We start from the raw sequence: 14750 nt of genomic DNA, 5'->3' as shown, positions 1-14750 counted from the left end.
GTCAGTTTTCAAACAGTTGACAAAAAACCACAAAATAACCCCATAATCGTACTCAAATCGTACCCTATCGTATTCCTATCGTGCAGTACCCATAAAATTGCATATCTAGAAAAAAATATAGAACATTCAAAAGTAAAGTAAAAGCTCACCTTTTTGGCAAACAACTTAATAAGTTGCTCTTTGTGTATCTCTACTTTCTCCTTGCTCTGCCAGTTGATCATTCTTGGTATGCCTTGGCCCAATCTCACAGCATGATCCTAACCCAACTCAATGATGGACTCAAAAGCCCAATACTGCAATGCTGCAGCATACCCATAAATAGAGTACTTGGCCTCCTTCTGAGTCTTTCCTTTCTCAATCTTCTTCTGTAAATGCTTCTTCATTTCAACAAAGTCTTTTTGACAAGTTTGTAACAACTTCTGGTATGATATCTTCCCCCACGGGTACTGGAAAAAGAAGTCAACGTCGTCTACCATCTTCAGCATGTCAGTCCAAACCATCAACTTCTCCTCATGACCTTTCAAAACACCCTCAACTAATAAGCACAAACCCATCTTGTACACATCATCAACTATTTGACAACTCTCAAAAGTTCTGCGCAGTTGCCATATGCTCACTGGGTAATGACCATTGAAGTACTCAAGAATCAACCGATCTGAAGTGGTCTTCGCTTTAATCTCAGCTTCAGACGGTCCGGCCTCAAAATTTAAACCAGTAACTAAAGCGAACTCCAATTGGCTAAATCTACATCTTTTTTTCCCAATATAAAACTGGACTTCGTCAGTCTTCTCCCCTCTGAATTTGTGCAACAACAACTGATGGACTAAGGCACCAGAAAAATTTAATGGTTCCGCCATGAAGAACTGTTTGAAAGTGGATTCCTTCACCCTATCCAATAAACCACATTGTATAAATTTTGCTTTAATCTTTGGAAAGTACCAACTGCCGCGCCAAGTGATACGTCCCGTAAAATGTTCCTCTACTGGAACTATCAGTTGTGGAGGTCTTAAGTTCTGCATAAAACAAATAAATACCCAATTAAATAGAATAACAAAAAAAAACATCAAATTTTATATTCTGCAATATACTATCGAGCAACTATCGGAATCTATCGCACCATATCGGACACCAATGGAAAACTGGAACTATAACATTATCGTGCACAATCGTACCTCACATCGTACACCATCGTATTATAACATACACAACAATTTGTTCCCACTATCGGGCACACATCGTACCCAACATCGTACCCTATCCTACCTCCATCTTCAACCTCAAGTTATCAGAAAACACAACCTATCGTACCACCGTCGAACCACTATCGTACCCCTATCGTACACTCATCTTCAACCTGAAGTTATGAGAAACACAAATACTATCGTACCCTATCGTACCTCTAAAAAAACCCAGAAATTTTTTTCAAAATTTTACGGTTTATCAGATTTCACACAGTCAGATTTAACACAGTCAAATTCAACAATACATACTATAACATTTTTCAATGGAGAATAGATTAAAAAAAACACATACCCTAGACATTTTTGCGCAATGGGGTGTCGGTTTTTCTTCTCCGGTGAGGGGTTGGAGCTTGCTTTTTCTTCGTCTCCGGTGGGGGTTGGGGCTTGGTTTTTCTTCGTCTCCAGTGGGGGTTGGGGCTTGGTTTTTCTACGTCTCCGGTGGGGATTTTTCCGACCGTCGGGTGAGGGAGAGAGCAGCGTCGGGTGATGGTGGGTGAGGGAGAGAGAAGCGTCGGGTGTGAGTACTTATGTTGCTCGATGGTTTTGTGGGAGTGAAGAGTTGGGATTTGGGAGGGAACGGGAAATGGGCAGGGGAAAAGCCGAAAGGTACGGTTTTTATTAAGTTTTTTTTATCACTATCGTGTACCATCGGGTAAAATCGTGTACCATCGTACTATCGGGCAAGCATCGGGCACTTATCAGGTACCATCGTGTACAATCGTACTAATAGGTCTGAATTAACTTAATAACAACTATCGGGCATGCATCGGACTAGTATCGATCCATTATCGTACTTAAAGGGTTTGTAGAATGAAATAAATATCGGGCAACCATCGGGTAGCCATCGAACCTTAATGACCATCGGGTAACCAAAACATATCGGGCAAGCATCGGGTGGCCATCGGACCTCATCACTAACCTTGAAACTCAACAACTATCGTCCCTGCATCGGGCCTATATCGGACACTATCGGGCATTTAGAAAAAAATTCAAGGAACCCAAAAAAACGCAGATTTTCACAGACCACGATTTTCACCCAAAAAACAGCAAAAAATACCAACAAACTACAGATCCAACATCTAAACAGCAATCTAAATCATAAAAACAACCAACAACAACAAGAATCAAAGAAAATCACTTACCCATGTGTATCTTTCTTGCAAGATTTTAGAGAGGAAAGGTATGGGATTTTGTTATGAGAGGGGTATTTTTGGTATTAAATGAAAGATGAGCATTTGTATCATATGGTGGTTAACTTTGGTTCAAATTTTAATTATTAAGCTAATGTAAGCATGATTTATCAAATTTCCCTAGCCTATAGGTTCGACCCATACACAAGTTCTTGAATTCGTCTAGTATACGTAAACTGCGAAAGATAATCGGTGCAACATGAGCTAATGGTACCCCCTCCCTCCAAAATAATAATAATAATAAATAAAGTAAAAGAAACATAAGAAACATAAAAAAGAAGTAGCATCTTTGCATTAAACAATTATGTGATAATTCCTCACACTCGTAAGACAATCTATTTTGTAATTTCCGCATGTGTGTGTGCCTAGCATTGACCAAGACAAAAAAACTTTTTAACTCCTTAAAGTTTTAAACAATATATAATTTGTTATAAAACTATTAAGATTATAAAATATAAATTATAAATAAAATAAATAGACAGAATAACCTAGAAATATGATGAGATAGTGAAACGGTTGTATGTGGACCCCTATTTTTACAGAGAAATAAGTCCTAAGAAAATCGGGTTACTACTCTTAATACAATCAAGATTTAATATTGATATTTTACTTTGGGTAACCTAGTGATTCTTCATTATTATAGACATCCATAAATATAATACTTATAACACTCCCCCTTGGATGTCCATGAAAACTGCCTCTTAAAAAACCTTGCTATAAAAACCCAGTAGGACAAAAACTCGGCCAAGGAGAAAAGAGTGTAGTGTATATTTACTCCCCCTCATTTCGACGCTCTTGAAGATTATTTAATCGACGTATTATGATCTTATGTACCATCTTCTCGAACGTTGATTTTGGTAATGACTTTGTAAATAAGTCTGCAAGATTGTCGCTTAATCGAATTTGATGAACATCAAATCACCACTCTTTTGAAGATCATGTGTGAAGAAGATCTGCAGTGAAATGTATTTAAATCTATCTCCTTTAAGGTATTATCATTTTAGTTGAGCAGTACATGCATCATTATCTTTATAGAGAAATTTTAGTATTTCTTTATCGGGTGATAATCAACATGTTCCTCAAATATGTTGTTTCGTTGATCTCAATCACACATTTTCCCATTGCCTCATGAATTGCAAGTATCTCAACATGATTTAAAGTTGCCTCGTTAAAAACCTTGTCAGGAAAACCCAGTGGGACAAAACCTGAACTATGGGAAAAAGAGTGCAACTCCTATATATCTCACCCTCATGCATATTCATGGTAACTTTCGTGATCAAATATCTCATATGATTTTCATTATAATTATAAATCACCATAAATTATTTATGATCACATATTTACTATAACTCTTCTAAAGCATATGTGTAGAATGGAATATGAATATTTATCCAACATATTAAATCAATCATGTATATAACATTGTTCATTATCATATCATATCAACAATGTTATAATATGCATCATATTTGTGGATATTCATTATTTATGACTATGTTCAATCCAAAATTTAAAATTTAAATATGATAACATGAATGAATATCTTCGATAATTTCAATTTTCATTTGCAATAAAGATGGTACTTCAAGACCATATATTCGTTGCATTCTCGTTATATGTTCTTTAATTTCTACATCAAGTGATCATATACACTATGATTCTTTATGCATATGAAGTTCTTTGAGACTTCTCTACTGATAATTTAATCTATAAACAAAGAATATATTTAATAATTCCCAATCTACAAGATGAAACAAGAAATCCTTCTTCAATAGTTTATAAAATAATCAGGAGCTCTTCAAGAGCTTTTTACAACGTATTATTTACAAATTCACATTGCATAGACAATCATACTTGTAATTTAAAATAATTATTCACTTATATATCTTTAATCCAAACAAAGATCTTTATTGTATAATGCGTGCGACTTTGAATTTATATCTCATGACATGTTAAATTCTTTTGGAATTTTTCCAGTAAAGCATATTTTAAATTCTCATATTACTAGGATCTCTAGATAAATAATTTGTGTTGCAACGTTTATATGACACATATTAATTCACATAAAATATATATATTCCAGGCTATAATCAAATCTTGATTATATTTTCTCATAACAATATGTATATGCCTTTATTTAATCATTCTCTTGTCTATGCAAATTTTGTACAATAATTCATTTGTGTACAAATATACAAATTCTCATTAGAATTACCTTTTCTTGTACAAATATTTATTTGTACCCCTATAGGTTTTACTTCACTTTATGTGAGTAAATTTATACTATCTGGATTGCGTCACATACTTTTGGCCAAAATTCTCGACCCGTTTAATATCATGATCATTGCTATCTCATATTAGTTTATTGCACATGCAAACATTTTGTATTGTCGACAATAATTCATAATATGATAATTTCCTCTCATATTGACATAACTTAAAGAGATCTCATTATTTTCAACATACTTGTCAAACATGTATATTATTTATAGGTACCTATATAACCACTTCAGGGGCGTTAATTATTATCAACTTTTTTATGTCTATAACTTCATTAAGGAGTCTCTTCCGGAGCACCATTTTTATTTAATGTTCAAATTATCAATACTTTATAACATTAATGTATCTGTATGAGTGCCTCTTACTTACAACATCTTCAGGACAAACCAAATGAACATTTGTTTTCATAATTTCTACTTTGTTCACTTACGTTTCAAGTGTTATTAGACTCATTCTGACTCAATTTAAATGTGGATGCCAAAAATCCACCAAAAAGAAACTCTTTAGTCCCTGGTTGGAACATAGGGATAAGGGTCGCTTATTCATGCTATTGGGCTCGAGCCTGTAGGCCTTGTTGAATACAGGAGATCATCTCATGAGAAACAACACATTATGAGCCACAAGGTTTGGCCCTGCTAAGCTAAGGGGCCACAATGAATACTGCAAGAGGATAGGTGCACAAGGCCCTCACATAGTGAGGTCCGACGTGCCTGCGCAAGGCTGACATGCTCATGGGTCAAGATGCACTAATACGCGTGAATGCTGCCAAAGACGCCCGGGACATACACCTATGGATGCTCAATATTCCACGCTTATAAAAGACCCAAAGAACGCACTTAGACCCCCATACGCCTACACTCTCATTGGGTCCTCGAGCCATCAGGCACACGCCCCCAGTGAGGCCATCAGGCACGCACGCCTCCTAGCGAGGCCATCAGGCACACGCCCCCAGTAAGGCCATCAGGCGCACGCCTCCTAGCGAGGCCATCAGGCACACGCCCCCAGCGAGGCCATCAGGCACGCACGCCTCCTAGCGAGGCCATCAGGCACGCACGCCTCCTAGCGAGGCCATCAGGCACACGCCCCTAGTAAGGCCATTAGGCGCACGCCTCCTAGCGAGGCCATCAGGCACACGCCCCCAGTGAGGCCATCAGGCACGCACGCCTCCTAGCGAGGCCATCAGGCACACGCCCCCAGTGAGGCCATCAGGCACACGCCCCCAGCGAGGCCATCAGGCACACAAGCCTCCTAGCGAGGCCATCAGGCACACGCCCCCAGCGAGGCCATCAGGGACACGCCCCCAGCGAGGCCCTCATGCGCGCGCGTCCCCAGCAAGGCCGTCAAGCGCGCACCCCCAGCAAGGCGCTCATGCGCACGCGCCCCCGCGAGGCCCGTGGGCCACCATCTTCTCGGGAGGCCGTTTCACCATCGTGTCACTAGTCTAGATCCATGCCGCAAGGAGAAAAGTATAGCTAGGCCCCTCGCCACTAGGAGCCTTGCAAGGCACGGCCAGTGCATGGGTCATTACCGCCTCGCATCTATGCCTTGCAAATGAGGGTCACATGGCATTGATCTTATGAGGTACGGAGTCCACTGACGAACTGAAAGGAGTGAGAGTACGGACATAGTACCCACGTCAAATAAGTAATGGAGGTACGAACAAAGTACCATTTGTTGTCCTCACCAGCCACTCCTCTGACACCCGTACCAGGCAGGTAGTGGAGGCATGACCAGGTACAGAAGGTGAGGTGCTCCCATGATCTCTGACCTTGTACCAGAGCCGACACCACTACCCCTGGAACCACTCTCCTGTTAGTGTACTCGTGTACCATCTGGTCCCCTGGACCACCATGTACCCAGGGCCATTAGAGCCTACTATAAAATGAACCCCACTTCCACAGAGAAAGGGGTTGGAAATTTTACTGTAGCAGAGGCCTAAGTGTGAATGAAAGACTGAATTCTCCATTATTGTTCTATCATTGTTCTTGAGTTATTGTTCAAATTTTTACAGCTTTCCGATTAGTGATCTTGATTTGGGAATTTTTCCAACGCAACTTAGTTGACGAGTTCTCACCGTCAACATTAAATAATATTGATTTGTAGTTGACATACATATATGTATGATTTATCATTTTGAACTTCTAGTTCTTATTTTGTGCAAGGATCATTTTTCAAAATATTCATCGATCCAACTGCATTTCTCTCCCCCTAATCAAAAGAATATTTTAAAAAATTAATACAACCTGTAGGGATTTCAATATATCACAATAAATTAATATTTGTTCAAACTCATATATATTATTGGGTCATTGAACTCCAGGTTCAATAAATCACAATTACAAACACATTTCATTTTCAAGAATGAGTCATATATATATATATATGTATAGTTAAAAATATACAAGCTTATAATTCTTGCAAGTTCATGATCATATGACTTTATCACATCAATAAGAAATTATGCAATAAAATCCAACAATGATTCAAAAATGCAAAGTGCATATAATTAAATACTCATTATCAAAATAATATAAAAAAAAAATTCTCATACATCTTGAACAAAAAAAAAATATAACTGTTATCCCCAAAAATTGGAGATCGATGACGTGGCAATAGAGGTGACAAGTGGCAATGCATGGTCAATAAAAGACACATTAATAGTCAATAAATATATTGGCTCCTCAGAGTTGTGATAAAATTTTGACTGGCTTGAAAAGTGTCATGACCGACCAGGCATGACCTTGTCCGACCAATAGTGACATTACTGCCCAGGAATGACATTGCTGCCCAGTAATGACTTTGCTGCCCAGAAATGTCATGCTAGACTAGTGTGCCATGTTAGACCAGAGATATGGCATGCTAGACCAGAGATATGGCATGCTAGACCAGAGTGTCATGTTAGACGAGAGACATGGCATGCTAGACCAGAGTGCCATGTTAGACGAGAGACATGGCATGCTAGACCAGAGTGCCATGTTAGACGAGAGACATGGCATGCTAGACCAGAGTGCCATGTTAGACGAGAGACATGGCATGCTAGACCAGAAGGCGACCAGAAGGTGATGTTCATCAACCAGGTAGAACAGACTATGTCAAGATTCCCAGAAACGGCTTCAACAAGAATCGGTCTTGGCATTCGCGAGAATATCTCATTTTTCCCACAAATTGGGTGTTCTGTTACATTTTGAATATTTTTGTAATTTAAATATAATAAGAATAATAAAATATCCCGATTCTAGGGGATATCAGATGTATGATCCTAAGCCTATAAATATATGACTTATGGGATTAGAAGAGGGTCTGCTTCTTTTTTGGAGACTTTTTTGGGAAATTTTGGGTCTGAGTTTTCTAGAGAGAGAAAGTGCTTGTATCTGAAAGAATTCTTGTATTCTTGTAATCTGTATGGAAGAAACTCAGTTGGCTCAGTTCATCTGATCTTGAGTGCAGATCTATAATCCCAACTCTAAGTGGATTAGGCTATTACCAACATATTGGGGCTGAACCACTATAAAAATTGCATGTGTTATTTACTTTCTTTTCAAAACCGTCTGTGTCGTTTTATTTCTCTTGAAAGTTTTATCGTTTTTGACGTTCTCACGTCGTTGGCCAAAAACACGGTCAACAATAACTATATAGCAAAATAATTTTCAGAAGAAATATAATTTCAACTTATAAATAATTATGAAAAATTAGAGAAATGAATGGACTAATATTCTAATGAATGACACTTTTATAAATGATATATATGAAGTAAAAATTTAAAAATAAAACTGGACAAGTTAAAATATTTATAAACAGAACATTTGAAAACTAGTTAAAATATACATATATTTTTCTTTTAAAAATGCAAGATATTTAAATTTATTTTAACTTCCCATATGCAAAATATATATACATATTTCTTGAGCACGGTATAAGAATTAATAATAAAAAGAATATTCTAGTTCTTCATCTAAATTTAGGGAAATTTATACATTTCATTGCATCTAATTGATCATTCAATTAATGAACTTCACGTTCACAATACATTGGATTTCACTAAAATTTTCAACATATACATAACCGCTAAGTTTCATTTTTGTTTATATACTAGAGAATGAAATAATTTAATATCCTTCAAAATATATAATAGCATTGATTCTTCAAGATATATATAATCATAATATGAATACATCACTTATTTTTCTTTCTCATTTCTTTCCAACAAGTGGTCAAATTTATTAATGAAATAAATCATTCCTTATCCTTATGACTTGATATATTATATAATTAAATATACAACCGGTACATATTATAAGTCATTTTTTTTCACATTCACAATTATATAGAAATTGTACAATTGGTACATAAAATATGTTTAATTTTAGCTAGCAATATATTGTGTTAATGTTTCATCAAGAACCTTTTCAAATAATCTTTGTGACTTTATAACACTTTGAGTAATGTAATTATAAATTACATTTTGATCAATGACAAAGTTCAGTATAACATTAATAATTAGATATTCACTTCTAGGAATGTGCAATGAATAATTGACATAAGTAATGAATCATTCACTTCAATGAATAACATTGAAAAGACTATACTTGCTTTTGGTAAGAAATATTGCATATATATAATAACATGACTAATAATATACTCTTTAAAATGAAATTTACTTTCAATCATTCTCTTCATGGAATAATATTTAAATGTACAACAAAATCGATATACATGTTAACTTCTTTATTGTACAATAAACACACATCCAAGTCAATATCAAAGGTAGTTATACCTGAATTAGTTTATTCTCTTCATATTTGTTTTTTAATCTTGTTTATCATTATTTCTTATTTTAATGTTTTGATGCAATTTTCTTAAAACTTTTGGGACTTGAAAAAACCAGTCACCAACTACATCAATCATATTACATTTCAATGTTTTTTAATTGTGTTCATAAATTTCATGTAATTGACAAATATGTGAAATATTCACTTCAAAGAATTTTGCTAAAATATCACAACTCTTTAGCAATTATATATCTTAATGAATAATATCATTTTTGTATAATCTTCAGGATATATGAAAGACCTTATCTCAAGGATCTATAAATTTCTTTCAATATGCCATAGACATGGAACTTTACAAATTATAATGTAATCATTTGTAAATAACTATAAAATAAATACTATAGAGAAATCAACATTAAATATGTGAGATAGTAAGAACACATAGATATGAATATAATCATATTTACGATAACAAGACATTAAACCATCTAATACTATCACAATGGTAAAATAACAGCTCGCATATACATTTTTTTATGATCAATATATATAGTATGGTAATCATAAAAACATACATTCGCAATAAAATATTTTTACCTCAATAAACTATGATGACTAGAGGCTTGATAATGAATTTTGTTATCAATACAAGATGGTGGTTGAATATTGAATCATCTAATTCAGATTCAACGAATGATTATGACTAGAGATTCATGATAAGAATTTGAACCTACAAATAATGATAGTTAAAGAGTCGTGCTGAAAACTTGTTATAAAACTATTAAGATTACATAAATGTAAAGTATAAAGAAAATAAATAAACAAAATAACAGAAAGATGTAAAGAGATAGTGAAATTGTTGTATGTGTTATTTCATTGGGGGAAGGACCCCTATTTATACAGATAAAAAATCCCCAAGGAAATCAGGTAACTACTTTGAATACAATCAATAATTAATGCTGATATTTTACTTTGGGTAACCTAGTGATTCTTCATTATTATGGACATTCATATTTATAATATTTACAACATAATTAATAATATTCTTGAATTATATGTCGTTATTTTTTAATACTGAAAATGAACAACTCATTCGAAGTTTATATATACATACATTACATATATATTGGGGACGACTATAGTGGGACATGCATTTTGTCCCTACCAGTAGGGGCGTCTCTGTTTTCGACACTTGAAAAAATTATTATTAAATTTATTTTATATGACAGTGTACATTATTGTTATTTAAGACCTTCCAGTAGTTTTTGAAAAACTCCAAATAATTTACAGTACATGTTGACTGTCTTTTTCGCTATCAACTAAATATGAGAGTATAAAGAAAATAATATAAAAGAACACAAGGGATTTAATGGTTCAGACTATAAAAGAGTCATAGTCCACGAGTCTATGGTATTTAGTGAGCTTGAAGCTTGTTTTAGCAAGCTTCAATGGTGGTTGTCAAGCAGCATATATATTGCACTGAGTTACAGAGTTTCTCTCTCTAAAAATCTGAACCTCTTACAAGGAGATACCCCAACCATATTTATAAAGGATGGGGTCATTAATTTTAATCATCTATTATTAATACAAATTCACCCATCTGGGGGTATTAATGCTGAATTAATACAAAAATAGTTGCACTAAATAAAGACTACGATCCAGGCGGATTGTATGGGGCCCATTCCAGAAAATCACGTACCAACTTTATGGGGAACATATCTTTGACTATCAGGGTGCGGCACTGTTTGCCCGTGTCAGGCAGCGTTGTGGGAAATATCGATCGTCGAGGGTAATAAGCATCATTGTTCCACAATCGTGCTAATAAGCATGTCGATTCATGATCATAACATTTAACATTTAGCACTTAACATTTAACAATTAACGATGCTAATAAGCATGTTCTAGCAATATCAGTGCTAATAAGCACGCTCTTGCTCATCATGCAGCAGTCAAGGGCCAGCCCTATTAGTGTATCTCATGCAAGCAGATAAATCATTCATATTCTATTTAAGCAGTTAAATACATAACCACATAAATAGTTATCGAACCAGGAGTCGAGCTTGTCTTCAGTGGCGAGTGTACATGCCCAGCCAGTCTAAAGGAACCTTAAACCTTGACACGCTTTGATACCAAGTTGTAACACCCTGGTTAGCCAAGACCGCCACACTATGTACTTTAAATAGTGATTAACTCGCTAAACAAGTCATTAGGCCATAAACATGCAACTAAGTGTTATTAATGGGCCAGGGTGAAAATCTCGGTCAAAAGGAATGGATATATTTTACTAAAAACATTAAGCTGTACATGGGATTCCATAAAAGTGTTTACAAAGTTGTTTACAATCCAAAATGGTCATTATAGTTCAAAAGTTACAATCCGCCGACCTAAGCGGCAAAAATAGGGTTAAACCCTAGTTCCCCTGAGAAATACCTTGGCCGTGGTGGTCAAGCGGCCGCATATGTACACGTCGCCTCCTAAGCTCTCCACTCAAGGCTGGGTAAGCTTTTCTTTCTTTCCCTTTACCTGCACCGCATAACACTCGTGAGCCAAGGCTCAGCAAGAAAACTTATTACTGCATGTATACAAATAATAATAAATGATCGTGTAATCATTCTGGGGTCCTGCGCCCTAGATTGTTGACTATTAAGCCGTTCTGGGGACCTGCGCCCTAAATAAATGACTAGTAAGTCATTATGGGGTCTTGCACCCTAAATAAATAACTAATAAGTCTCTCTGGGGTCTTGCGCCCTGAATAGAAGACTAATAAGTCTTTCTGGGGTCTTGCGCCCTGAATAGATGACTAATAAGTCTCTCTGGGGTCCTGCGTCCTAAGCCATGTGACTATCAAGTCACCTGAGCCTTTTATCCCTAGCTCTGAGTAACTAGTCATAGACTAGCCAAGCGCTTTAGTTTTCTTCGACCAATAGGTCGGTCAAGAATTTAATGCTCATATTGATTAGATCTAATCATTTTGGCCTTCTTTTAATATGCTAATGCCGCTCTTGACTCATAAGTCAATTCCATATGACTAGCGCTCAGTACCATTTCCAATGATGACTGATAAGTCAGAGCTGCACGACTAGTACTAAACACCATTGCCGCTTATGACTAATAAGTCAATGTCATTCACAAGTAAGCAATGCTGCCAGACATTTACACTGCAACCAATGTCCATATATAGAGCACTCTACATGCCTCATCAATAATCATGTATGTCACATACTGGATGCAGTTTTCTTACCTCAGGTTCGAGCGTAAAATAAATAAAGAACGACCCTTTAGAAAGATCTTGTCCTTAGGCCCTTAGCGGTCACCTAATCATATCCAAATATCAAATCTCATCAATAAAATGAGTAATAAAAGGTTCATGGACTAAAACCCAACTCCCGAGACCTTGAATCCTACTAAAACGGTTAGTAGATTCGATCCCGAGCCTTGAGACTCGAAAACCTGCGGTTAAAACTAGTTAAAACCCAATCTAGCTCAAAGAGGACAGGCGGGCTGCGACCTGCTCCCCAAGGGTCGCGGCGCGCCTCCCACATAGACAGGCCCCTGTCTGGGTGCCAGGGGCAGGTCGCAACTTGCCCTTGAGGGTCGCAACGCCCCTGTCTGGGTGCCAGGGGCAGGTCGCAACTTGCCCTTGAGGGTCGCAACACGCCTGTCAGACAGAGCCCAGTGAAGGCTTTAGGGCTCACTCAAGTCGTGGCCCCCATGAACTCGGTCACGACTTGACCCCGCGAACCCAGCTCCCCTGCATTTTTCTCAATTCTAACTCACCCAAAACTTATCAAACAAATCCCCAATACCACAACCAATCATAAATACAACATAGCCACAAATCTAGCTACAAAACCCAAGCCTCTCAACACCTAAAACACCATGAAATTCCCAATTACACAACAAACTCTCAACTTACAAACCACCTTAAGAACAGAGTAAAATGAAAGGTATAAACTTAGAATTCCTTACCTCAATTGTGAATTAACACCTTTCAATTGCTGCAACATAATCCTAAACTCTCAAGCCTCAAATCCCCAAGCTTAATCTTCTAGCTTGCTTCAAAATTCCAAACTGAGAGAGAGAGAAAAGTGATCGAGAGTGAGAGAGAGAGAAAAATCTCTATTTTTGCCTGTGTATGCCACAACCTTCCTTGGCTGAATATATCCAATGGTCTAAATGACCAAATTGCCCCTAGGGCCATCTAAAGCCTTCAAAGCCACCCAAGGGAAAAATTGTCATTTCCCACCTATCCCGTTAATCATAATTAACGTCCTCCAATTCCCGTCATTCCCAATATCCTCAAATAATTATTAAATCATATCCCATTACCCGTTCATTCTTGGTAATGTACTAAATACAAATTTACCCCTAGGCTCACCTTGAGCCCGGTAATTAACCCTGTTATGACTAAACTGCTAACTTGCATCCTAGGATCGTCTCATACCGAATAGCTCAAAAATATCCACATAATAATGTGGTCTCACCCATATATCACACACGTGCACATAAATATACAAATATGCCATCCACGGCCAAAATTATGAAAATGCCCTTCTTATAAGAAGTGGGCCCACATGCATGCAATTATCATCATGCAATAATATAATTCACATAATCATGCATATAACCACATAATCACATATTAAATCAATTATGGCCCTTCTGGCCCCCTAATCCAAGCACTAAGCCACATTAGGGAATTTGGGACGTTACAGCTCCACGGCCCAAAACGTCTAATCCGTACCCCATGTGTCCTCTCGCCCTGTGCCCAAGGCATTGTAACACCTTACTAAACTAGGACCGTTGCACTATGTGCTTAAAATTGTGCTTAACTCGTTAAGAAAGTCATTTGGACTAAAACGTATAGTTAGGGTTAGTTAAAATTTGGTATAAAAGATTTTGGTTAAACATTGGCTACTTTCATTAAAAGATTTAGTACATAAACATGAGATCCCCAAAGAAAAGAGAAGTTTAAAAGTTGATACAAGGAAAATAAATGAAGTACATAACAGTCGTCGTAAGCGGGAAAACCACTAAACCCTAGCTTTCCAAAAGAAGTCTCAATCATTGCGGTCGAGCAGGCATATGTACATGCCACTCCCGAAGCTCTCTAACTCATTGTTGGTCCAGTTTCCCCTTGCCCTTACCTGCACCACGTAACACCCAAGATCCGAGGCCCAGGAAGAAAACTCAAATAAATAGATACATATAATCAACATATCACAAATAGCAGGCTTAGCACTAATAAACTTACTCAAGTAGGCATTCAA

The sequence above is a fragment of the Humulus lupulus genome, chromosome X (genome assembly GCF_963169125.1).
Source record: "Humulus lupulus chromosome X, drHumLupu1.1, whole genome shotgun sequence".
Taxonomy (NCBI): Eukaryota; Viridiplantae; Streptophyta; class Magnoliopsida; order Rosales; family Cannabaceae; genus Humulus; species Humulus lupulus.
Note: the sequence above shows the minus strand (reverse complement) of the source record.